Source organism: Pan paniscus, chromosome 13 (genome assembly GCF_029289425.2).
Source record: "Pan paniscus chromosome 13, NHGRI_mPanPan1-v2.0_pri, whole genome shotgun sequence".
In the NCBI taxonomy this organism is placed as follows: Eukaryota; Metazoa; Chordata; class Mammalia; order Primates; family Hominidae; genus Pan; species Pan paniscus.
The window spans coordinates 90,364,633-90,390,878 of NC_073262.2; the positions used below are offsets into that span (position 1 = coordinate 90,364,633).

Sequence of the window (26,246 nt, forward strand, 5' to 3'; positions counted from 1 at the left end):
CTTATTTCAGTTCAGAATTGCAGCTCAGTGTGCAAGGTAGAAATCAGCTGTGGACAGGATTTCTTCCCATTACAGGGTTTACACATGCACACCAACACTCACGCAATCTGGGAACATTAGACACATGAATGAACCTAACGTGCACATCTTTGGGATGTGAGAGGAAATCAGAGTACCTGGATAAAACTCATGCAGACATGGGAAGAACATGCAAACTCCACACACTTCCAGCTCCAAACAGAAGAGATTATATCCAAAGGGCATTGAACAAAATGATGTTATTCAACTTGCTGTAATAGCTTTAATGAAGATTCTCATTTCATATTATTAAATAATATAAAATACTTAGCATTAGTAAAATACATCAAGTTGTGATAAAAAAGAGCAGGTAAACACAAATTTTAATACAAATTACTTAGGTTAAATACATATATTTGTAAATTTTGTTCTGCTATTGGAAGTTTCACACTTTATTGAATTGGAAGAATTTATTTCACCTAAAACCATACTGAAACAAATATCCGGTGATTAATAAGTCAATAAACAAATAGCCATATTCTGCACATAAATAGAAACTGAACATTTGTACTTTAAAATGCAATTCTGTCAAATTGCTTAACTAATGTGAAATACAAAGGAAAATATGCAATTAAGTCATTTTTACAACTGTCATAAATTTTAATGAATAGTTTTCAAAGTACACTCCATTTTATTTTAATGTTTAAAAGAATTTTATTTCTTCATTGTACACAGCATTCTTGCTTCAATAATTCTGTATTTTCCTTTTGAAAAAGCAAATTCTGTTACACTTTCATATTTGATTTCTGTTCATTCTATCTTATTTTTACAAATTAACCCCACATTCTTTCATAAACCTTAATTGTGCTACTTCTGTAAAATCCTTTATAATAATTTGAATCAAATCAGTATAAAAGATTACCAAGGGATATAGTCATCAGTCTATTTAAAGTCAACATGAAGGAAAGAATTCCAAGAGCAGTAAGACAAAATCATTAGGTAACCTACAAAGAAAAACCTATTAGACTAACAACCAACTTTTCAGCATAAACCTTGGATGCCAGAAAGGATTAGAGACCTATCTTTGACTTCCTTAAACAACAACTGTGGGCCAAGAATTTGACATCCTGCAAAACTAAGTTTCACAAATGAAGGAGAAATAAAGTCATTTCCAAATACTGAGGGAATTTGTCACTACCAAACATGCACTATAAGAAATGCTAAAAGGAGTTCTAAACCTCAAAATCAAAAGGCCAATATGCACCAAAGTAGAACCTCTTGAAAACTAAAAACAGAGTCTGTAAAACAATAAGACAATAAAACCAAAACTATCTAGGTAACAATTAACATGATGAAGAGAAGAGTATCTCACATCTCAATATTAATGGTGAATGTAAATGGCCTAAGTGCTCCACTTAAACAGAATGGCAGAATGAATAAAAGGTCATGATTCAAATATCTGCTTCTTCAATAGACTCACCTAACACAGAAGTATTCATATAAACTCAGGGTAAAAGAGTAAAAAAAGGTATTCCACACAAATGGAAACCTAAAGCAAGCAGGAGTAACAATTCTTGTATCTGACAAAACAGACTTCAAAGCAACAATGGTGAAAAAAACAAAACTGATCACTATATAATGATAAAAGGATCAATTCACCAAGAAGAATCACAATCCTAAATTTATAAACATCAAACACTAGAGTTCCTAGATTCATAAAAAGATTACTACTAGACCTAAGAAATGAGATAGGAAAACAATAATAGTGGGAGACTTCAATACACACCTGACAGCACTAGACAGATCTTTAAGACATAAAATAAATTACAGAGAAACAATGGACTTAAACGATATGCTAGAACAAATGAACTTAATGAATATTTACAGAACATTCTACCCAAGGTTTGCAAAATATACATTCTTCTCATCCACATAGAACATTCTCCAAGATAGACCATATGAAAGGCCACAAAACAAGAGTCAGTATATTTTTAAAAACTGAAATAACGTCTAGTATCTTCTCATACCACAGTGGAATAAAACTAGAAATCAACTCCAAAAGGAACCCTCAAAACTATACAAATACAAAGACATTAAATAATCTGCTCCTGAATGTCTGAGTTAACAATGAAATCAAGATGAAAATTATAAAAATCTTTGAACTGAATAATGATAATAATGACAATTTATCAAACCTCTGAGATACAGCATGAGCAGTGCTAAGAAAAAAGTTTACAGCACTAAATGCCTACAACCAAAAGTCTGAAAGAGTACAAATTGACAACCTAATGTCACAACTCAAGAAAGTGGAGGAACAAGAACAAAATAAACCCAAAGCTAGAAGAAGAAAAGAAATAACAAAGATCAGAGCAGAATGAAATGAAATTCCAAAAAAGAAAATACAATCAATGAAATAAAAAACTTGTTTTTTTGAAAAAAATAAAGTAGACAATTGCTAGATTAACCAAGAAGAGATAAGATAGAAATAAGCTCAATTTAAAATGAAACTAGAGACATTACAACCAACACAACAGAAATAAAAAAGATCATTTGATACCACTATGGACACTTTTATGCACACAAACTAGAAAATCTAGAGGAGATTGACAATTTCCTGGAAATATACAACCCACCTAGATTAAATGAGGAAGAAACAGAAACCTTGGACAGACCAATAGCAAGTAGTAAGACTGAATCAGTAATTTTAAAATTGCCAACAACAACAAAAAAGCCCAAGACCAGATAGATTCACAGCTGAATTCTACCAGACATTCAAAGAATAATTGTACCAATCCTACTGAAATTATTCCAAAAGGCTGAAAAAAAGGGAATCCTCCATAAATCATTCTTTAAAGTTAGAATCACTTTGATATCAAAACCAGGGAAGGACATAACAAAAAAAAAAAGAAAACTACAGACCAATTTTTCTGATAAACGTAGACACAAAAATTCTCAAGAAAATAGTAGTTAATGAAATCCAACAGCACATCAAAAAGCTAATTCATCATAATCAAGTAGGTTTCATTCCAGGGATGTAGGAATGGATTAACATATGCAAGTCAATAAATGTGATACATTACATAAACAGAATTAAGAACAAAAACCATATGATCATCTCAATAGATACAGAAAAAGCAGTTGACAAAATCCAGCATAACTTTATGATAAAAACTCTCAACAAATTAGGCATATAAGGGACTGACTTCAAAATAATAACAGCCATATATGACAAACCCACAGCCAACATCATATTGAATGGGGAAAAGTTGAAAGCATTTCCCCTGAGAACAGAAACAAGACAAGGATGCTAACTATTACCACTCCTATTCATGTAATGCTGGAAATACGAGCTAGAGCAATTAGGCAAAAGAAAGAAAGGGTATCCAAATTGGAAAAGAGGAAGTCAAACTGTAGCTGTTTGCAGATGATATGATTGTATACTTAGAAAATCCTAAAAACTCCTCCAAAAGACTTTTAGATTTGATAAATGAATTAAATAAAGTCTCAGGTTACAAGATCAATGTGGACAAACACCAACAAAAACCAAGCTGAGAATCAAATCAAGAACACAATCCTTTTTGCAACAGCTGAAAAAAAAAAACAAAAACTAAAACTAAAAATACACTTAACCAAGCAGGTGACAGACCTCCTCAAGGACAATTACAAAACACTGCTGAAAGATATCATGAATGACACAAACAAATGGAAACACATCCTATGCTCATGGACTGGAAGAATTGATATCGTGAAAATGACCAAACTCTCAAAGCAATCTACAGATTCAATGCAATTCCCAGAAAAATACCAACATAATTTTTAATAGAATTAGAAAAAAGTACTAAAATTCATATGGAATCAAAAAACAGCCCAAATGTCCAAAGCAATCCTAAGCAAAAGGAAGAAATCTGGAGGCACCACATAACTAGACTTCAAATGACACTATAAGGCTGTAGTTACCAAAACAGTATGGTACTGCTATAAAAATAGACCAGTGGAACAGGATACAGAACCCAGAAATAAAGCCAAATATGTACAGTGAATTGATCTTTGACAAGACATACAAAAACATAAATTGGGGAATGGATACCCTATTTAATAAATGGTGCTGGGAAAACTAGAAAGCCACATGTAGAATGAAACTGGATCCCTGTCTCTCATCTTATACAAAAATTAACTTGAGATGGATCAAAGCCTTAACTATAAGACCTGAAACTAAAAGTTCTGGAAAATGTCAGAAAAACTCTTCTAGACTTCAGCCCAGGCAAAAAATTAATGACAAAGACCCCAAAAGCAAATGCAATAAAAACAAAAATAAATGAATGGGACCAAATTAAACTAAAAAGCTTCTGCATAACAACTGCAGTGATCAAGAGAAAACAAAAAAAAAGGGAGAAAATATTTGAAAAGTATACATCTGACAAAGGACTAGTATCCACAATCTACAATGAACTCAAAAAAAAAAAAAAAAACGAACACAACAACAACAACAAAAAAGAGAAAAGCAAATAATCCCATTAAGAAGTCTACAAAGGATATAAATAAACATTTCTCAAAAGAAGATTTACAAATGGCCAACAAACATATGAAAAAATGTTCAACATCACTAATCATCAGAAAAGTGAAAATTAAAGCCACAATGAGATACCACCTTACTCCCGCAAGAATGGACATTATTACAAAATCCAAAAACAGGCGGGCCACAGTGACTCATGCCTGTAATCTCAGCACTTTGGGAGGCCAAGGTGGGCTGATCACTTGAGCTCAGGAGTTTGAGATCAGCCTGGGCAACATGGCAAAACCCCATCTCCACAAAAAATAAAAAAATAAAAAAAAAAAAAAATCAGCCAGGTGTGGTGGTGTGCACCTGTGGTCCCAGCTACTCCAGAGGCTGAGGCCAGAGGATCGTTTGAGTCCAGGAGGTCGAGGCTGCAGTGAGCCATGAACATGCCACTGCACTCTATTTTGGGTGAGAGAGTGAGAACTTGTCTCAAAAAGAAAAAAAGAAAAGTCAAGAAACAGTAGACACTGGTGTGGATATGGGAGAAAGGTAACATTTACACACTACTGATAGGAATATAAATTAGTGCAACCTCTATGGAAACAGTACAGCAATTCCTTATAGAGCTAAAAGTCTGATCTACCATCGACCCATCAGTCCCACTGCTGGGTACCCACTCAAAGGAAAGGAAGTCATTACAGGAAAAAGACACTTGCACACGTATGTTTATAGCAGCACAATTCACAATTATTGTTTAAGTGAAGAATCCTTATAATAATTCCTGTTCATGCGTAGCTGGTTTACATTATTATTATTACATTATTATTTTGGCAGGCAAACTTATAAAAGAGCATACATATACTGGGGATCATCATGTTTGTGTGGGTTAGTCAGTTTAAATTTTCAAGAAACACACATGATGAGATTATTTCAGTTAATGGGGAGTTATTTTAAGGAGAGACCAGATAATAAAGATAATAAAAAGAAAACATTCTAAACATTACAAGCCCTAGGAAGAAGTGGTGTCCTACTCTTCCACATGCAGGTTATGATTCAGAGAGTAGCTTTGATGACCCATTTACAGTTCTGAGAATTGAGCCAAGATCCAATGCTTCTCCTTCTCTAGTCAATTCTTCATTCAATAATACAACAGTAAAAACAGTCTACTATTTACAGAATTTTAATGATTGTGGCTATAATGCAAAACCAGGTGCATTATACACAGCATTTTGTTCTATCAGAAAGAAACCATGGATAAAGGCGTATAAGTATGCCAGACATTTTCAATCTTGCTAGAAAAGGGTGTGAAAACAGAAGAAGTGATATAACGATTGTAGTAGTACTGTCTAATACTCTTCATCTAGGCTCTTACTTCTTCAACTGTCCCCTAAATGCTAATGTGCACCAGGGTTCTCTACTTGGCTTGCTCACATTATTCACCCTATCTGCATGATTACAGAAATTACATAGCTTATATTACCATCTGATATGGTTTGTATCTGTGTCTCCACCCAAATCTCATGTTCGTATGTAATTCCCAATGTTGGAGGTGGAGCATGGTGGGAGGTGATTGGATCATGAGGGTGATTTCTCAGGAATGGTTCAACACCATCCCCTTGGTACTGTTGGTCATGATGGTGAATGAGCTCTCATGAGATGCTGTTGAAAAGTGTATGGTACCTCCCCCAAACTCTTTTGCTCATACTTTGGCCCTGTGATATGTGTGCTCCCCCTTGTCCTCTGCCATAATTGTATGTTAACCGAGGACTCTCCAGAAGATAAGCAGATACCAGCAATCATGCTTCCTGTACAGCCTGCAGAACTGTGAACCAATTAAACCTATTTTCTTTATAAACTACCCAGTCTCAGGTATTTCTTTATAGTAATGTGAGAATGAACTAATAGACCAACTCTGGCAATTCTGGCAATTCAGAAATATGTATTATCAAATTAGACTTTGACAGAATTTTTGTACTATATATAAAACTTCTTACTGAATATCTGTGCCTGGATATTTCAGCATGTTAATTTAACATATTTGGACTTGAACTAATTTTTTCTCAAACCAAATTCTTCCTCCTCTTATATCCTCACTATTGATACAATCATCACAGCCTCAAATCTGAACAATGTCACAGACGTATTCTTCTCCTTCACTTGGGATTAATTCCTAAGTCCTATGAGTTTACTGTCTCTGGCTTTCCTGTCTCTCTGTACTATTGCTGTTGTCATAAGTGGGCCCTATTTCATCTCTTATTTAGATTATTGAGAGGCAATTAATATAGTTCTTAGGAACATGAGTTCTGTGGCTAGACAACTGGGTTTGATTTCCAGCTATACTATTTACTTACTCCGTAGCCTTCACGTCTCTGTTTCTTAGTTTCCTAGACTATCAAAGACAAAGAATAATCATAGTACCTATCTCACAGGTTTACTCTGAGGAGTTAATGTGAATACATGTAAAGTGTTTAGAACATTGCCTTGACAGTTGAATAATGGCTTCATTAATTTTCATTTTGATTTTGCATTTCTCTTCTTGAATCCATCTCCAATCTGTCCAATTTTTCTTCCACACTGATGCACTAATTATTAATCCAAAACCAAAATTTGGCCTTCCCAAAGCCCTTTAGTTGATCTTCATTACTTGTACAACAATATTCTAAGCCTATTGTATGGCATAAAATGCCCTTCATGCTATGGCTCATGCCTGCGAATTCAGCATCAACTGTCAGTAACTGACACTTTAGTATAATAATATAACAAGGCTTTCCTATACATATCTTGCTGTGTCTTACCATGTGCTATTCTTTCCATGTGCTTCACTTTCTTCTCCCATCCCTCTGTCAAATTTCCTCTTAAGCTCTCTAATAAATCAGATTGATTTATGTGCTATCCCTTCAACTATTCTTTGTTCATTTCTTCCTTTGATTTTGTGTTCTCCCTTTCCTGAATGTGTATCTAAAAAAATTAAAAGGCTTATTTTAGGACTTCCTAGATTAACTGATGTTTTTAGTTATTCCTTGAATTATGGTTTTATATTAAGACAGGGATCTGTAAAACTAGGCAATTTCTGTTTTTATGTTCTCGTTGTGCTGTAATCAGTAGGAAGTTATTGAGGGGTTTGGAACAGCAAAGATACTGTAGTAAAATGTATCCATCAGGAAAATATGAGATAGATTAGAGCAGAGATTCCCAAACTCAATTCAAGGTTCCCTTCATGTTTCAGTAATTTTTTATAGCCCTCTTAGGCCAAAAAATACCTAACGATTCTATTAAGTAGACAGAAAAGTAATAGCCACAGAAGAGTAATAGCCATCAACAAATATCACCATGTTTCCCTTGAACATTTAAAATATCCCAAGGGGCATCTCAGTAAGTTCAATGTGGTGCCTCAATACAACTTGCTTATATTTCTTCACTACAAGACTAAAAGTATGTAAATAGGAAGACTTGCAACAGGAAGGTCATTTGGAACAGGAACTGACAAATTATGACCCATAGGCCCAATCTGATCTACTACCTGTTTTTGTAAACAAAGTTTTATTGAGACACATGTATTGTTTATGTACTGTTTTTAAGTTAGAACAGCACAGCTGAGTAGTTGAGACAGAGACCATATGGCAACCTGAAAATATTTTCTCTCTAACCCTTTACAGAAAAAAGTTTTCCGGCTCCCGATTTAGAAGGTTATTTCAATGTCAAACTGTGTTGTGGTAAAAGTATGAACCAAGGAGGCAGCCCTGGAAATTCAATGTTATTGTACTTAATTCACAAACATTTGAACATCTATGTTATGCCAGACTCTTTGGGAAAGCAATAAGAGATTTGTTATAAAGTTTTAATCCCATAGATCAAAATTTGAAATCATAGAAATTCCGGTCTAATATTTTTTCTTAAGCTCTCTTATTAAAGCATCTCAGGAAATTATATTTCCACCAAGGGTCAATTCCTTAATAATCACAATCCTTTCTATAGTCGATTAGCAATTAAGATAATTTTGAAATTTGTTCCTCTCATATATTAAAAGCCACAGCAAAGTTGATGTACTTACTGATATCTGCAAGAAAAAAGATTACACTCATCTTCACTGAGATTAAACAGCAAGGTTAATTACCAATATAGTTTTAAGTAATGGACAATAGAAACCCAGTTCAAAATAGTCTAATGGAGCAGCCTGTCATGATATAATATTAACTTAGGAGAAATTTTCTCTTTTCCATTAGGAAGTGTGCTTCTTTAACATATTCAGGCATAATTGAAATCATCCCTTTTCTATTTTAAAGATAACTTTAGAGATTGAAGATAACAGAATTAGCCCATAGAGCTGTCCTTAATTCTTACCCAATAAGTGAGTATCATTTATCACTCATGGCCCATTCACCCTCACTTCAGGGTTTCAAAAGTGCTTTGCAAATAATGTATCCAAACTGACAGAAATAATCTTAAGGGTTTTTCCCATTATTTGTATAGGGCCAAGCTGATACCTGGGTAAAATATAAATATAAATTAATAGGCATGGTAGATTAAGTTTGAATGTGAACCAATCTACTTTATATCCTTTAGAAATAGTCTATTACACATATAAACAATATGCATGTGTGAGAGAAAGAGATTAGAGGCAGATAGAAAAATACTTCTATATGTACTTTGCTATGAAAGTAAATTGAATAATAAAATTTATAATTTGGGGCTATAAATCCAATTAAAATTATGTATTTTCAAAAACTCAACAATTTTAACTTATGAAATCAATGACTTTTGTAACAGCATTTGCAGTAAATTATTACTTAATAGGTTTATATAGAGTTTTTTATTGTGTGAAAGATTTTCATGGCTTGTTTATTGGTAGAATGTTTCTTTTAAAAAAGCTTAAAACCTTTTATTTTTCATAAACCAAACAGTAATTTCATTTCTAAAACTTATCAATGGGTTTTGAAGTGATCTTTCTTGCCATTTTCTCATCTTTTCCATCTCTCCAAACACTGAGATATTCTAAATAAATTGTACTTTATTCTAAATAAATTGTACCTTTCAGTATCCTTATAATAATTCCTGTTCACACATAGCTTGTTTACATTATGATTTTGGCAGGCAAACTTATAAAACAGAATACATATACTGGGGATCATCATGTTTGTGTGGGTTACTCAGTTTAAGTTTTCAAGAAACATGCATGATGAGATTATTTCAGTTAATGGGGAGTTATTTTAGGAGACACCAGATAATAAAGATAAAAAGAACACTTAGTACACTATCTCTTAGCTGAAGTTGTTTTTTCACCCACTAGCAGCCACTTTGTCATCTGCAGTGTCTTTTCAACATCCCTAAAGCCCTCTCAGCTCTGGCTGCCTTTCCACAAACAGTGGGGGAATTCCACTACTACCCTCTTTTCCTCCTTCACCAATGCCACTGCTTTTGACTAGTATCACAAAAAAAAATCAGTTGCACTAGTGATTAAACAAACCTGTTACTTCTCATAGCTTTGATTTCCCTAAAATAGCTATAATGCAAATCATGTCCAGTTTCTTAGGAGCAATGAATCCAGCCATGACTGGGATTTTTTAATGAGTCATCAATCCTACTTTATTGGTTCAAAAACCTGAAACTTTGTACATAGTGAAGAGTCTTCTATTTGCTTTTAAAGCAAAATTTATCTGTACAGCATGGATGCCAGGAAATGCTTCTCTTCTCTTTTCTATCCTCTTTGAGTATAAAGCATATCTTGGGATACTGGATGCTGAATTAGCTGTATACTGGTTAAAAATCTTTAAGGGCATAACAAAAGTTGTATATATAAATGAAATTCTCAGATGAGGAGCAGCTGTTATTTATGTTTAAGTTGCTTTGGCACTTCAACTATATATTTTTATCTCATTTAATTATAGCTTTGAAAATAAAACCATCATCAAATAAAAAAAAATATCAGTTGCCTCTCTCTTTGCCAAAGATACTATAGGTTTCAGATATTATGCAGATTATTATTTTTTAACCCAGAATACATTTCTAAGAAGATATTATAGTCCTTGCAGTTCAAGAAATCAGTAATTTATTACAACTGTTCACATGCTAGGACATTTTTTGAACATAACCTGAGTATCATACTATTTTGTACTAATGGTGAATTATTTATTCAAAATTATAACGTACCTTTGCAACTAATGTTTCATTGTGGCTGGGTAAGGTGGTTCATGCCTGTAATTCCAGCACTTCAGAAGGCCAAGGTGGCAATATTGCTTGAGGATCTTTGGAGACTAGCCTGGGCAATATATTGAGACCAATCTCTACAAAAAGGTATTTTTTGTTGTTGTTGTTGTTTTGTTTTTTTGTTTGTTTGTTTTTACTTAGCTGGGCATGGTGGTTTATGCCTATAGTCCTAACTACCGGGAGGCTGAGATGGGAGAATCACTTGAGCCCAGGAGATCAAGGCTGCAGTGAACTATGATCATGCCACTGCACTCCAGCCTGGGTGAGCAAGACTTTGTCTCTAAAAAAAGATAAAAGAAAACATGTTTTTTATTGCTACAAACTACATTATTTAGTTTTAAAAAATGAGAGCAGCTAATACTGAAACTATTATTTAATCAAAGAACAGAGTATATTTTCAACAAATCGCCTTGAAAATTGAGAACATCAAGCTTCAAATTAGTCAGTTATCTTAGGTATACATTTTGCATTTGGATATGAGAAATACTTTTCAGTTAGATTTCATGATTGTGAATCAAAAGTTTTAATATAATAATGGTTTCTACAACGTAAGACAAAGCGAAAGCATCATGGAACAAAAATTGCTTAATTTACAAAATTATATTTCATCTTTATGCTAAATCTTGTGTTTCTTTTAATATATGACTTATAATTATGGTCCCTTTAGTGCGTTTCAAGTAAGACATTGACAAATTGAAGATACATTAAAATTATTTTTCAGAAAGAAAAAATATCACCTCTTATCGTATAAAATATATTGAAATTCCAGTTTTTACTTGAATTCTAAGCAAATACATAAAAGTGACTGGCTTTGTATTTTTAATTATACTTACGGCAGCAGACTTATTTGCCAAGCTTTCCAGTCACAACTTTTCACAACCATAGAATTCTAGACTTTCTTTTGAGAGAAGTCTTCTCATTCTGTATTTGGATAGAAGAATGGAAAGAGTTGTCAATCAACTTGTTTTGACAAAATCACACTCAAAGTTTGTTTTCATAATACAACTTTTGAGTTTTCTCTTCCTTCCCATTTTCTCTGATTTCACCCTGCTTTTAATCCTAATCCCTTTTTTGTTGAAGTAGTATGTTTAGCACACGCACACATACACACACACAATCACACAAGCTTAACACTGCTATTTTAAACGATTATAAATGCATTGTTCACCCAGTACTTTTCAGAGTAATGGAGTGCGCTGATGGAGAAGTTGTCTTTAGAACCAAGGAAATGGCTTCGATTTTAATAACAAAGTAATACTATTTGTATTGGAACAGCAGACATCGCTGCAGCTTAAAGTACAGCCAGTACTAATTCACTGCTCATTATTTATTTTCTAGAAGAAAAACTGATTTCACAGGTCTGATCCATCCACTTTAAGGATGGATTACTTCCACTTTTTGACTTATATTTTATTTGCAGGGATCTTCAATAATGATCTAAGGAAAAAATAGCATTGTAGTTGTCAGAAAGTATAAATCTGTATGTCATTTAACAAAGAGCTTCTCAGTGCCTATTCTCAGTTTCAGTCTAAAGATCCTGTTCTGGGCCCTGAACAGTTAAACAAGAGTGACATGAAGACATATGGGAGGTGGTGCTTCCCGAGACTCCCAAACTTTATTAGTCTCCAGTATGTTGATCTCCTCAAAAATAAATATATTTCTTTGGTAACAAATGCCCTTTTATTTGAAAAATAATTGATTTTGCTTTTTCTTAGCGGAAGAACTAAAATTACAGTGAATAAAATATCAGTCACCTATTTGTTTTCTTTGCATAATCTCTTTATCATTATGAGCTATCTAACATGGTGAGATTAATTTTCTTACATTTTACATATGTCATGCTGTTATCTTCTTTGAGGACTTTTGATGACTTCCCTTTCATCACAAGATAATGTAAAAACCCTGGACACAGCATTTATGACTTTAAAATACGACTTCAACTCTAAAACCATAACTTCAGACATTTTCTCCTCAAACATCATTAAGACAAAACTGTTACTGCTTTCCTTCCTTCCCAAACCTTTTATAAAAATTCTAATTGGTTCCAATTTGATCAACTGTTTTCCTCTTTTTATATGTTTGCACTTTTTCCCTCTTCCCATTTTTTTTAAGTCGTTTCTTTTTCCTGTAACGTATTCCATCTTCTTCTGAAGTCACCACAATTCCAACTAATCCTTCAGGGCACAACTTGTCTCATCTTCTTTATGAAACCCTCCTAGACTACAAAACAAAGTAAGTCTTCTTTCTTCTGTTTCCATCATAATCACACTTCCCAGTCATTTAAGAGCAATACGTGTGTCCAAAACCAACATTTGGGAAGGTGTAGCTTTATAGTATAAGAAGTCATAATGTTAATACAAAATATTGATATAATAATATTTATCTAGCAGCAATTTGTGGAGCAATATACTTTGTGTGGAGAACTTTTCTAAATGTTGGGTATAAAAGAATGATCAAAGAAGACCAAAAGCCCTGTTTTTGTGGAACTCATGTTCTGGTAAAGTGGATAATCCAAACATACATTATGTAAGTAAATTTCATAATATATTAGAACTTTTAGGGAAGAAATATATGATGCTTAATTTTATGTGTCAACTTGATTGGACCACGGGTGCCCAACTTTGGCCAAATATTATTCTAGATGTGTCTATATTGGGTGTTTTTAGCAGAAGTTTACATTTGAATCTGTAGACTGAGTAAAATAGATTGCCTTCTCCAATGTGGATGGATCACATCCAATAAATTAAAGACTTTTATCAACCAAAATAACTAAGTAAGAGAGAACTCCTCCTACCTGACTGCCTTGAGATAGAACATTGGTCTTTTCCTCCCTTCAAATCTGAACTAAAAAAAAAAAAACCAGCTTTTCTTAGGTTTCAAGACCGCTGACCTCTGGACTGGAACACCATCAGCTCTCTTTGTTCTCAGACCTTTGGACTCATGCTGGAACTACACCATTGGCTTTCCTTGGTCTCCAGCTTGCCTACTGCAGGTCTTAAAATTTATCAGGCTCTATAATCATATGAGCCAATTCTTTATAATAAATATGTATTTATTACATCTATATATCTATACTTATATCTATATCTTGTTGATTCTGTTTCTCTGGAGAACCCTGACTTATATAGAGGTTAACCTAGGGCACTGGGAACCAGAAAGATAAAAGATAGATTGGGTCAGGTCATGGAAGGCCTTTAATTTACTTCTGTTAGGTGGTAGAAACATATCACAAGTTTCTAAGCAGCAGTTTTACAGGAAAAAAAATGTTTTAGGAAAATCTTATGCAAGAGTGGACTAGCATAAGAAAAACTGAGGTAGGGTAGTGATGAAGATGTGACCAGAGCAAATTCAGTGAAAATGGAAATGAGGATAACAGGGCCTGACAAGGCATTGGCTATAGAAGATCAAAAAATAATTCCAGTTACTGGTTTTAATCCTAGGTGAGGGTAAAGATAGTATTGCTGAGATTCGGAGACTGAAAGGATTTATTTTCTGGTCACAACCCTGCTGACCAAAACAGGATCTGGTCTAGACAGGTTAAAGTGAAGAAACTGGCAAGAACCAGCGGATGGCCATAAAAGTGATCCCTAGTTTCCCTCATTGCTCATTAGTATAAGGCATTCCCACCAGTGTCATGGCAGTTTACAATTGCCACCCCTTTCTTAGAAAGTTTTAAATAACTTGCCCCTCAATTTACATAGCTTTGCAAGGAGCAGTACTGTTTAGTAAAAATATTTCTGTCTAAGACCACTGGCTCATCCTTGAGTTCTTTCTTGGGTGAAGCCAAGAACCCTCCTAGGCTAAGCCCTAATTTGTAGACTCATCTGTCCTGCATCACTGTTATTCAGTGAAACCAGATGACTGAGAAAAATCTCAGAACAGAGGGAATAGATGAGTCCATATTTGCATATAGGCTGCAAACTGGGAGCCTATAAACCAAGCCCAACACATCAATTTTTTTTTATTCATTTGAAAGGCTTTCTAAAATTCTAATTTCTTTTGTCAATTCAAAAAAAAATACGACTCTTTTTTAAAAATCTATACTTTTGACATTTTCACATAACATAGGAAGAATGGCTCTTCTGTAATTTAACTATTAGTGGATTTGAGGATCAGTCACCTTTGTTAGACAACTTGTGAATACTGTCACTTGCTACAGGCCCCTCTCCAAGACTATTACTGAAACTGAGGCAGAGTCAGGAGCCACCTTACAATTTTTTGCACTTTGTAAATATTTCAACTACAGCTGTGGATTGTGCGTATACCTTAGATTGTGAGTCCGAAAGACAGAGCCAGGGTTTTTACAAGCCACCTTAAATTGTGTTTGTTATGTGATTCAATTAAAGCTTTAATGGCTATAAAATAGGAAGATTAACTAAACCCAGTCCTGACTGACTTCAAATCCCAGGTATTTAGCAGGTGTCTTATCTTTTTTGAGCCTCAGATTCTTCATGGATAAAATGTTGTAATGGTACTAACTTCTCAGAGGGTGGTTATGAGGGTTTTATGAGCTATTGTGCAAAAGATGCTCAACACATTTTTTCAAACAATGACCAGGAAATGCTAGCCATAATGTCAGGACAGTCAAATCTCACATGTTACTACCTTGTAAAAACAAATGGAAGTAGCAAAGTTATAGTCTCCTAAACTGCAAGTCCTTCATGGGCTTACTTCTTGAGCAAGTTTTCTTTTGTCCATAAACACAAGCAATAAATAATTTTACTCATTTAAAGATAGAATAGTGTTCCTATGCTAAATCCATATCAATCTCATGAAAGCTTCTATATTTAATGGAATGTGGCATTTTAAAGCACTATACCACGCAACACTGTAGAAAATTTTGTCACAAAATTAGTCGGCTTGTTTATATCAGTTTATATATATTTATGGTGAATGCCAGGGACTTTTTGCCTGCTATTTCATTTTATTTGCATACTATGAGTGCAATTTAAAAATTCACATTGTGTTTTCAGCAAATAACAGATGTGGAAATTCAAGATGAATGTTTTATAGGCAATAAACAGCACTCATGTACACATAAAGTACATTATATTATTTTATATACAATAAGAACATTTGAAAAAAATGCTCATATCACCAGGAATAAAACAGATATTACAATATGTATTGAAATACTATTTTAATATTTGCATGAAATAATTGTCATCTAATAAAAATTTTGCAATACAGGGGGTTAAAAGAATTTAGAACATCTTAAAACTTGAATAAAAATCATTGTTTCTAATGTACTTTAATTTAATGAAAAGTCCTTTTCCACTTTAGGCTAACTTCTTTTTTAAGTCGAAGTAAGAGTATGGTTGATTTTCTTTCTCTAATGCATTCCTTTCTCTTGATTACCAAATAAAATTTAGATGCTCTACATCTGGAAATGAAATTCCATTGTTTGCAAACTATCTTATTTTCAGACTTGACTTTAACAGAACATTCAAAGAGATTGTTTAAAAAAAGGTGCTGACACTGAATCGCAAGGCAATTTAATCTGAGTAGAGGTAGCTGAATTAGACTCATTAGCTTCAACTGGAATTGAACAGCCACCTTGGGAAAGCTTGTCCAAGAGAAAATGAGTATAGCTAAATTTAAGGCAAGGTGTAAGAGAATATCTGAAAGTGTAATGTTATGCGAAGTATTTCAGTATGGCCTATTAGTCACACCTAGAAGCCTGTTTTAAAAGTCTAGACAGACAATAAAAATAACTACAAGAGAAAATAAAGAGAGATTCTTGATGCCTCTGGGAATTTCTTTTAGTGGAGAAATGATTTAAACTAACCATAAACGACCTCTTCCACTTGCAAATAACTTTAGGATGGGTTAATTTTAGTGGAGAAATCACATTTAAATATTTTCTTAAAATGTGGCCAGATTACTCCTCAGAGCCTTTATTGCTTTACTTTGCTGTAGAACAAGGTACATTAGATATATATATATATATATATTTTTTTTTTTTTCTTGGTCTTGCATTTCTTGCAGCCTTAATCTACTATTATTATATTAGAGTACTCTTGGTGTATTGTTATGTTATATGGGAGAGAAGGAACATTCTATAATCTTCTCATTAAACTCAGTCTTTTAGTGAACCTATACCTTGGGCTGTGAGCTTTACAAGTGTTCCTCAAATGGTATAACTTTTTTTTTCCCTCCCAGAGTCTCCTATTTTCTTTCCTAGTGTAGGGGTCTAATCAATTTACTTGAAATCTTCACTCCTGTTGACTGTGATTTCCCCTGATTGTGGATAGGAAGGCTCTGGAGGGGACTTAAGTCAGAGGAATTCCATTTTCTCAGGATAAGGTTCTGCCTAATTCTTTTCCTCTGGAAAGTAGGCTTTTGTTATGGAGAAGGATCTAGGATCATTTCAGAGTGATAACTCTCTCTCTCTGCTAGAGCCACAGTGAGAGATTCGAGATCTTAACTGTGAGAACTAGTGGCTTTCTGAGAAAACAGTCCAGAAAAGTATGGGCTTCCCCCGAGATTGCAGCTCAGAAGTTTTTTATTCTCACACTAGTCCTCATCAGTCTATTGCATTCATCAAAGTTAGCATTTAAGTATTTATATTAGCTTCTGGCTCTAGCAGTTTCTGCTCCAGGTAAGCAGGTCTTGGTTGTGCCTCTTTGGACTCATCTGCCTCTCCAAATTTCAGGGTTGCAGGCTGCCTTATGATGTTAGCTATTTGGGATACAAGATAAGTCATTGATTTTCACTTTTTCCAGCTATTCTTGTGAGTAGGTAAGTAAAGACTTCGAGCTTTACATTTTGGAACTGAAACCAGAAGTAACCCCATCTATTTTAAAATGTTCATTATGATATTTTTCATACTAATTGTTGTGGCTCCTTGATCTAGCTTCATATACTAATATTCTTTCAAATTACCAATATTCTTCTCTTCTTTTTGAGCACACTACTTATTATTCCTATCTTAAATTCTTAACTCCTTCTATTTACTTTTATAAAACCCATATTTGTTTATTGTCATACTTCCATAGCAATGATATAAAACATGTGTGTAATATTTTTTATCCATAAGCTATTCTCACTTCCAAGTGTTCCCAAAAGTGAAGCTGGGTATGCTTATTAGGAGAAGATACTGAAACCCAGACTCTGATTTGTACCATATCTTTGAGAAAAGTTAAGGGTTTTGCCTGAGGAAAGGGTACTCTAGATACTGAAGTACTCAAATTCCTACCACCATATCTTCTAGCTCCTTCCCTCAGAGAACTTTGCAACTCCATCCCCCAGAATACTTCCTTAAACTTCAAAACGTACACCAGTTCATGGCCAGGTGTGGTGGTTCACACTTGTAATCCCAGCACATTGGAGTCTGAGGTGGGCAGATCACCTGAGGTCAGGAGTTTGAGACCAGCCTGGCCAACATGGTGAAACTCTGTCTCTACTAAAAATACAAAAATTAGCCCAGTGCGGTGGCAGATGCCAGTAGTCCCAGCTACTAGGGAGGCTGAGGCAGTAGAATCTCTTGAACCTGGGAGGCAGAGGTTGCAGTGAGCCGGAATCTTGCCACTGCACTCCAGCCTGGGTGACACAGTGAGACTCTGTCTACAAAAAAAAAAAAAAAGAAAAGAAAAGAAAAAGTAGACCAGTTCAAGGTTATAATCTTGATTTTAATTCACATCTTTGGGAGTAGAGAATGGAGAGAAGAAGAAAGTAGAAACTTTCAAGTTTAGCTGGTCTACCTGAACCAGATTCCCGCCCTGGCCAAGCTTTGGTGCTGTCTTGTTGTTACCCTAACAAAACCTGGGTGGCCTCAGCTGCAGCAACTGTTTTTTGTTATGTACTGGCAGGGTCAAACAACAATATGCCAAAGTTAATGTGGGAGGAACAAAAGAAATGCTCAAAAGCTGCACCCAACATAGCCCCTTATGTAGAGCCTCTTGATTTAGACTGCAAATTCTCCCTTATCACTACTGACTTATTGCCGGAAGGGTTTCTCAACATTTGATGTTAATTTTTCAGAATGCTGCTTTTTTCTCCTTTTTCGTCTTTTCTCTAGAGTTAAGCTTTAAACAGGGGCCAACAGCATAGGCTAGTTCCATTTTTATTCTACATTCAATTTAAATTTATTGAAATGGAAACCAGTCCCTTTGTCTAGATTGCCTCAAAATGGAGCTTTGCCTCTTTTGCCAGTGCTGATTTATTTCTAAAACATTGCTACTTAAACAATATCTGTCTTGAATAACATGATTCTATATTAAGGTGAAGTTACCTTGTGGAAGTCTTTTTTCCTGAAATATAGAGTACTCTAATGGTCAAGGCTCTATCAAATATTATTTGTATAAATTCAATAAATCTCTGAAATGAAGAAAGAAAATATGAAAGGATGATGCTCATCCTATAAACTACTTTTGCCTTCAGCATCATGTGGTATTTTCTTTTTTAAAATTTTATTTTAGGTTCAGGAGTATGTGTGTGTAAGTTATATACATAAATTGTGTGTCACAGAGGTTCTGTGTAGAGACTATTTTGTCACCTGGTAATAAGTGTAGTACCCAACAGGTAGTTTTTTTGATAATCTCCCTCCTCTCACTCTTAACCCTGAAGTAGGCCCCAGTGTCTGTTTTTTTCTTATTTGTGTCCACATGTTCTCAATGTTCAGCTCCAACTTATAAGGCAGAACATGTTGTATTTATTTATTTCTTCTTGTGTTAGCTAGCTTAGAATAATGGGCTCCAGTTCCACACATTGCTGCAAAAGGTGTGATCTGATTCTTTTTCATGGCTGTTTAGTATTCCATGGTTTAAATGTACCACATCCTCTTTACCCAGTCTACTACTGATGGGTCTTTAGGTCGATTCCGTGTCTTTGCTATCGTGAATAGTGCTTCAGTGAACAGGTACGTGCATGTGTCTTTACCTTAGAATAATTTATAATCCTTTGAGTATATACCCAATTATGGTACTGCTGGGTTGAATGGTACTACTGTTTTAAGTTCTTTGAGAAATCACCAAACTGCTTTCCACAATTGCTACACTAATGTACATTCCCATCAGCAGCGTATAAGCATTCCCTTTTCTCCACAACCTCACCAACATATGTTATTTTTTGACTTTTTAGTAATAGCCATTCTGATTGCTGTGAGATATGTATGTGTATGTGTATATATACATGTATATGTATATGTATATGTTTTAAGGAAGGGGTCCAGTTTCAATCTTCTGCATATGACTAACCAGTTAACCCTGCACTATTTATTGAATAAAGGGTCCTTTCCACATTGCTTGTTTTTGTCAACTTTATCAAAGATCAGATTGTTGTAAGTGTGTGGCTTTATTTATGGGCTCTCTATTCTGTGCCATTGGCCTATGTGTCTGTTTTTTTTGACAGTGTCATGCTGTTTTGGTTACTGTAGCATTGTAGTATAGTTTGAAGTCAGGTAATGTGATCCCTCCAGCTTTGTTCTTTTTGCTGAGAATTGCATTGGCTATCTGGGCTCTTTTTTTTGGTTCCACATAAATTTTAAAATAGGTTTCTTTTTGCTAATTCTGTGAAGAATGTTATTGGTAGTTTGATAGAAATAGCATTGAATCTATAAATTGCTTTGGACAGTATGGCCATTTTAAAAATATTGATTTTTCCTATCCATGAGCATCAAATGTTTTTTTAAAAATTTTTTTGTGTTATTTCTGATTTCTTATTTTTGTGGATACTGTGAATAGGATTTTGTTTTTGACTTGGCTCTCAGCTTGGACATTGTTTATGTATAGAAATAATAATTTTTGTACATTGCTTGTGTATCCTGAAACTGGGGAAGCTGTTTAACAAATCTAGGCATTTTGGGGCAGAAACTATTGGATTTTCTGGGTATATAATCATATCTTCTGCAAACAGATAGTTTGACTTTGTCTCTTCCTATTTGGATGCCTTTTATTCTTTCTCTTGAGTTATTGTCCTGGCTAAGGACTTCCAGTCCTATGCTGAATGGGAGTGGTAAGAGAGGACTTCCTTGTCTTGTTCTGGTTAACAAGGAGAATGCTTCCAAGTTTTGTCTGTTCAGTATGATGTTGGCTATGGGTTTGTCATAAATGGTTCTTATTATATTGAGGTATGTTCTTTCAATAACTAGTTTGTTGAAGGTTGTAAACATGAAAGGATGTTGAATTATATCAAGTTTTTTCTGTGTCTATAGAGATGATCATGTGGTTTCTCTTTTTACTTCTGCTTATGTGATAAATCACACTTATTGATTTGCCTATGTTGAAATGTCCCTGCATCCCAGTGATAAAGCCTACTTGGTCATGGTGTTTCAGCTTTTTCATGAGCTGCTGGATTCAAATTGTCACTGTTTTATTTAGGATTTTTGCATCTATGACCAAGGATATTGATCTAAGTTTTCTTTTTTTATTGTGCCTCTGGTGAGTTTGAGTTTTGGTTTCAGGTTGATGCTGGCCTCATAGAATGAACTAGAGAGAAGTCCTTCTTCCTTCTTCTTCTTCTTTTTTTTTTTTTTTTTTTTTGAATATTTTCAGTAGGAATGGTACCAGCTCTTCTTCATACATCTCATAAAATTTGGCTGTGAATCCATCTGGTCCTAGGCTTTTTCTAGTTGGTAACATTTTTATTACTGATTCAATTTCAGGACTTGTTATTGGTATATTGAGGGATTCCGTTTCTTCTTGGTTCAATCTTGGGAGGTTGTATGTTTCCAGGAATTTCATCTATATTTTCTAGTTTGTGTGCATAGAGGGGTTCACATTAGTCTCTGAGGGCATTTTTGTTTTTCTATGAGGTTAGTGGCAATGTCCTCTTTGTCATTTCTCATTGTGTTTATTTGGAACTTCTGTCTTTTTTCTTTATTTGACTACTTAGTGGTCTATCAATCATATTCATTATTTCAAAACACAAACTGCTGACTTCATTGATCTTTTATATGGTTTTTCACATCTCAGTTTCCATCAATTCAGCTCTGATTTTTAGTATTTCTTGTCTTCTCCTAGCTTTGGGGTTGGTTTGCTCTTGTTTCTCTAGTTCTTCTAGGTGTGCTGTTATGCAATTTATTTGAGGTCTTTCTAATTTTTTGATGTAGAGGTTTAGCACTATAAACTTACCTCTTAACACTGCTTTAGCTGTCTGCCAGAGATTATGTTAAGTTGTAACTTCATTCTTATTAGTGTCAAATAATGTCTTAATTTGTGCCTTAATTTCATTGTTTACCCAAAAGTCATTCAGGAGCAGGTTAATTTCCACATAATTGTAGTTTTGAGCAATTTTCTTAGTATTTACGTCTATTTTTATTGCACTGTTGTCTGAGAGTGTGTTTGGTATGATTCATTATTTTGAATTTGATGAGGATTTTTAATGTCTATTGTGTAGTTTAATTTATTTTATTTTATTTTAAGACAGTCTTGCTCTGTCACCCAGGCTGGAGTGCAATGGCGCGATCTCGGCTCACTGCAACCTCTACTTCCCAAGTTCAAGCGATTCTCCTTCCTCAGCCTCCTAAGTAGCTGGGATTACAGTCATGTGCCACTACGTCCAGCTAATTTTTGTATTTTCAGTAGAGACAGGGTTTCACCATGTTGTCCAAGCTGGTCTCGAACTCCTGACCTTGTGATCCACCTGCCTCAGCCTCCCAAAGAGCTGGGATTACAGGCATGAGCCACTGCACCCAGCCTGTGTGGTTGATTTTAGAGTATGTGTCATGTGCAGATGAAAAAATGTATATTCTGTGGTTTGGGGGTACACAGTTCTGTAGATATCTATTAGGCCCATTTGGTCAAGTGTGGAGTTCATGTCCAGAATATCTTTGTAAGTTTTCTGCCTCGATGATTTGCCTAATACTGTCAGTAGGATCTTGAAGTCTCCTACTATTATTGTGTGGTTATCTAAGTCTCTTCATAGGTACCTAAGAACTTGCTTTATGAATCTGGGTTCTTCTTTATTAATTACATATATACTTATGATAGTTGTATGTTATATATCTATATATATAAAACTATATATATACATATATACATAGATAGTTGTATGATACATACTTATGATACATATATACTTCTTGTTGAATTGAACCCTTTACCAAAATGTAATGCCTTTGTCATTTTTATTGTTGTCTTAATGTCTGCTTTGTCTGAAATTAGAATAGCAACCCCTACTTTTTTCTGTTTTCCATTTCCGTGGTAGTTTTTCTCCATCCCTTTACTTTGAGCCTATGGGTGTCATTGTTAGTAAGATGGGCTTTTGAAGAGAGCATACAGTAGGGTCTCACTTCTTTATCCAAATTCTCACTGTATGCCTCTTAACTGGGGCATTTAGGCCACTTACATTCAAGGTCAATATTGATATGTGCAGATTCAATCCTGTCATCATGTTGTTAGGTGCTTCTTATGGAGCCTTGATTGCATGGTTGCTTTATAGTGTCCATGGTTTATATACTTAAGGTATGTTTTTGTGGTGGCTGGTAATGGTCTTTTATTTTCATATTTAGCACTCCCTTGAGTACCTCTTATAAGGCAGGTGTGGTGGTAATAAATTATCTTAGCCTTTGCTTGTCTGAAAAGGATCTTATTTCTACTTTTCACTTACAATGCTTATTTTGGCTGGATACAGAATTCTTGGTTGGAGTTTCTTTTCTTTAAGAATGCTGAATATAGGCTCCAATCTCTTCTGGGTTGTACAGTTTCTGTTGAAAGTTCTGCTGTTGGGCTTCTCTTTGCAGGTGACCTGTCCATTCTCTCTAGCTGACGTGAATATTTTTTCTTTCATGTCAACCTTAGAGAACCTCATGATGATGTGTTTTAGGGATGGTTGTCTTGTATAGTATCTCACAGGGGTATGCTGCATTTTCTGAATTTGAATGTTGGCCTCTCTAGTGAGGTTGGGGAAATTTTCATAGATGATATCCTCAAATACGTTTTCCAAGTTTGTTGTATTCTCTCCCTCCCTTTCAGGGATGTCAATGAGTCATAGATTTGGTCTCTTTGCCTAACCTCACATTTCTCGGAGGTTTTGTTTATTTTTTATTATTCTTTCTTTATTTTTGTCTGAGTTAGTTTGGATAAACAGTCTTTTAGATCTGAGATTATTTCCTTAGCTTGGTCTTTTCTGCTGTTAATACTCTGTTATTACTTGTGGTTGCGTTCTGTAATTCTTGAAGTGTGTTTTAAGCTCTATCAGATCAGTTTGGTTCTTTCTTATAATGACTGTTTTTTTTTTCAATTCCTGTACTGTTTCATTGTAATCCTTACATTTCTTGGATTGTGTTTTGACTTTCTCCTGAATCTCGATGATACTCATCCTTGTCCATATTTTGAATTCTGTGTCTGTCATTTTAGCTATTTCAGCCTGTTTAAGAACCTTGCTGGGGGACTAATGTGGTTATTTGAAGGAAAGCAGACACTCTCTTTGTGTTCCCAGAGATCTTGTGATGGGTCTTTCTCATCTGTGTGGGCTGGTGTGCCTTTAAATGTGGTGTTATTTGTGTATAGTCAGTTGACTTTGTTTCTGGATGTTTACAGAGGGCCAAGACTTTATGCAGAGTCTTTAGTTGTAGCTGAATTCTTGTCCTTGGTTTTATGAGGGGGTGTATTAGCAAAGTATTTTTGGTATTGAAGTTTCAGCTATGATCTGGTATTTTCTTAAGTCTAAATTTAAACAATTTATGTGCACCGTATTCCAATTTATTTAGCAAATGACGCTTAAAATAATTTTTGTTTTCCAACATTACACATAGCTAATAGAATGCCTCAGTCAACAATATAAAGATTCTAGTAAATCTCACTTTATATGCTAAGAATATAACAAACATACCAAAATATTTCTAATAATTAACATTAGATAAAATAATCACCTTTTTAATTTAATAATTGCTTTTAATAGTCTCTCAAAATTTTAGACACCCGTAACCTCCTTAAAAACCACAATTAACTATTGTGTTATTAATGAATACAATAAAAGACAACAGTTTTAATAGGTTTCTGGTATTTATCTTTGCATATATTTGTAGTGTTTTCTTGCTTACTAGAAGAGATGGTCTCTGAACTCATTTCTGTTAAACTTCACAAGTTTTTCTTTCTTGATTTTCATATCTATTCTTGATCAAGAAATTCAATTGTTCCAATTAGTGGGAGAAAAATTCAAGAATGTCAAAAGAAATAGTTAAAAAGAGTGTATTATTGTATCTCTTAATTTACAAAGGTCTCTCACCTATTTCTCAGAGCAAGCAACTTCAGAAAATAAATCCAGTGCTAAATTTCCCTGTTGATTCTCTACTAGATTCACTACTATAAATCGATTATGTTCGAGCATGTGTCTGAAAGTTGATCCTATAAGACGAAAGGTTAAAGAGTGAATCATTATCTAACACACTTGAGAGAGTTTTAACAGTTAAATTTTATAATCTAAGGAAGGATGGATGCTAAGAATAAAAGGAAAGAATAGTACCAGTTTATAAGCAAATGCTTTAAACTGGTTTTATTTAACTAAGTTTTCATGTCATTATAAGAAAGATCTAGCTAAAAAAAATAAGTCCATAAAATTTCACATACAAAATAGAAAATTGTGGATTAGGCTTATTCCCTTTAGCTAAATAATTCAATAGCTATCATTTTCTTCTGGTTATGATTTAGTGGTAAAATATACATTGCCTATGATCTTCATTTATTCCTTGAGCTTCTACTGTATCTCAAATAAAGCCCTGAGAATTTAAAAATGAATTTGTCAGTGTATTTGAGGTCCATCGATTGAGGCAATTAAGCAAATGGGTAATATTGAACTAATAAAAATTATACAAAAATATGGCCTTGCCATTAATCAGGCTGTGATAACAAACACTCTCAAATCTTTCTGCAAAGTTAACAAGAAACAATGTTTCTCTCAGGTTGATGTTGTAACATTAAAGTGTCGTAATTATCCACTTTTTAAAAATCTTTAAATTTTTAAAATTTTTTTCTTTTTCACAGACAGGGTCTAGCTCTGTCACCAACCCTGGAGTGCAGTGGCACAATCATAGCTCACTGCAGCCTCAAACCCCTAGGCTCAAATGATCCTCCTGTCTTAGCCTCCCAAGCAGCAAGGACTAAAATTATCCTCTTTTTTCAAGTAACTACTGCTTTCCTCTTTTTTCAAGTAACTACTGCTTTCTTGTCAACAATGTCCCTGACCTTGCTTGATATATCTCTATCAAGAATACTAAGATACTCAGTATGAACCTTTCATTGCCTCACAAAAGCAACAAATCCAGACCTTATTTCTGCAAAACATCTGGACTCCTCAGAAATATTTACTGCCAGACCAACCTACACAAAAACCCTTTTTTACTACATCAGATGTCCTATAGCTCCCATAGACAATGTTCTCCCTTGTTGCAACAAGTAAATAAACTTAATTTTTTGTTTTTAAATAAATTTTGTTGCCTATATTTAAGATATACAACATGACTCTCATGTTCCTTGCAGCATTATTCACAATAGCCAAAATACTGATTATAACCTAGGTGTCCATCAATGGATTAATGGATAAAGAGACTAAGGTATATAGACAAAATGGAAGGTTATTTAGTCTT

General features: G+C 34.3%; 1 long non-coding RNA gene across 1 annotated transcript in view; it reads right to left on the bottom strand.

The window, feature by feature from the left end:
- The window catches only part of LOC117979422 (uncharacterized), a 51,145-nt gene that overhangs the window by 15,539 nt on the left and 9,360 nt on the right, over positions 1-26,246 (bottom strand). Inside the window, exons 2-3 of the long non-coding RNA XR_008624558.2 lie at positions 11,554-11,641; positions 10,664-11,000 (exon numbers count right to left, since the gene is read on the bottom strand). This is a non-coding gene — a long non-coding RNA (uncharacterized LOC117979422). The remainder of the gene's footprint in view (positions 1-10,663; positions 11,001-11,553; positions 11,642-26,246) is intronic.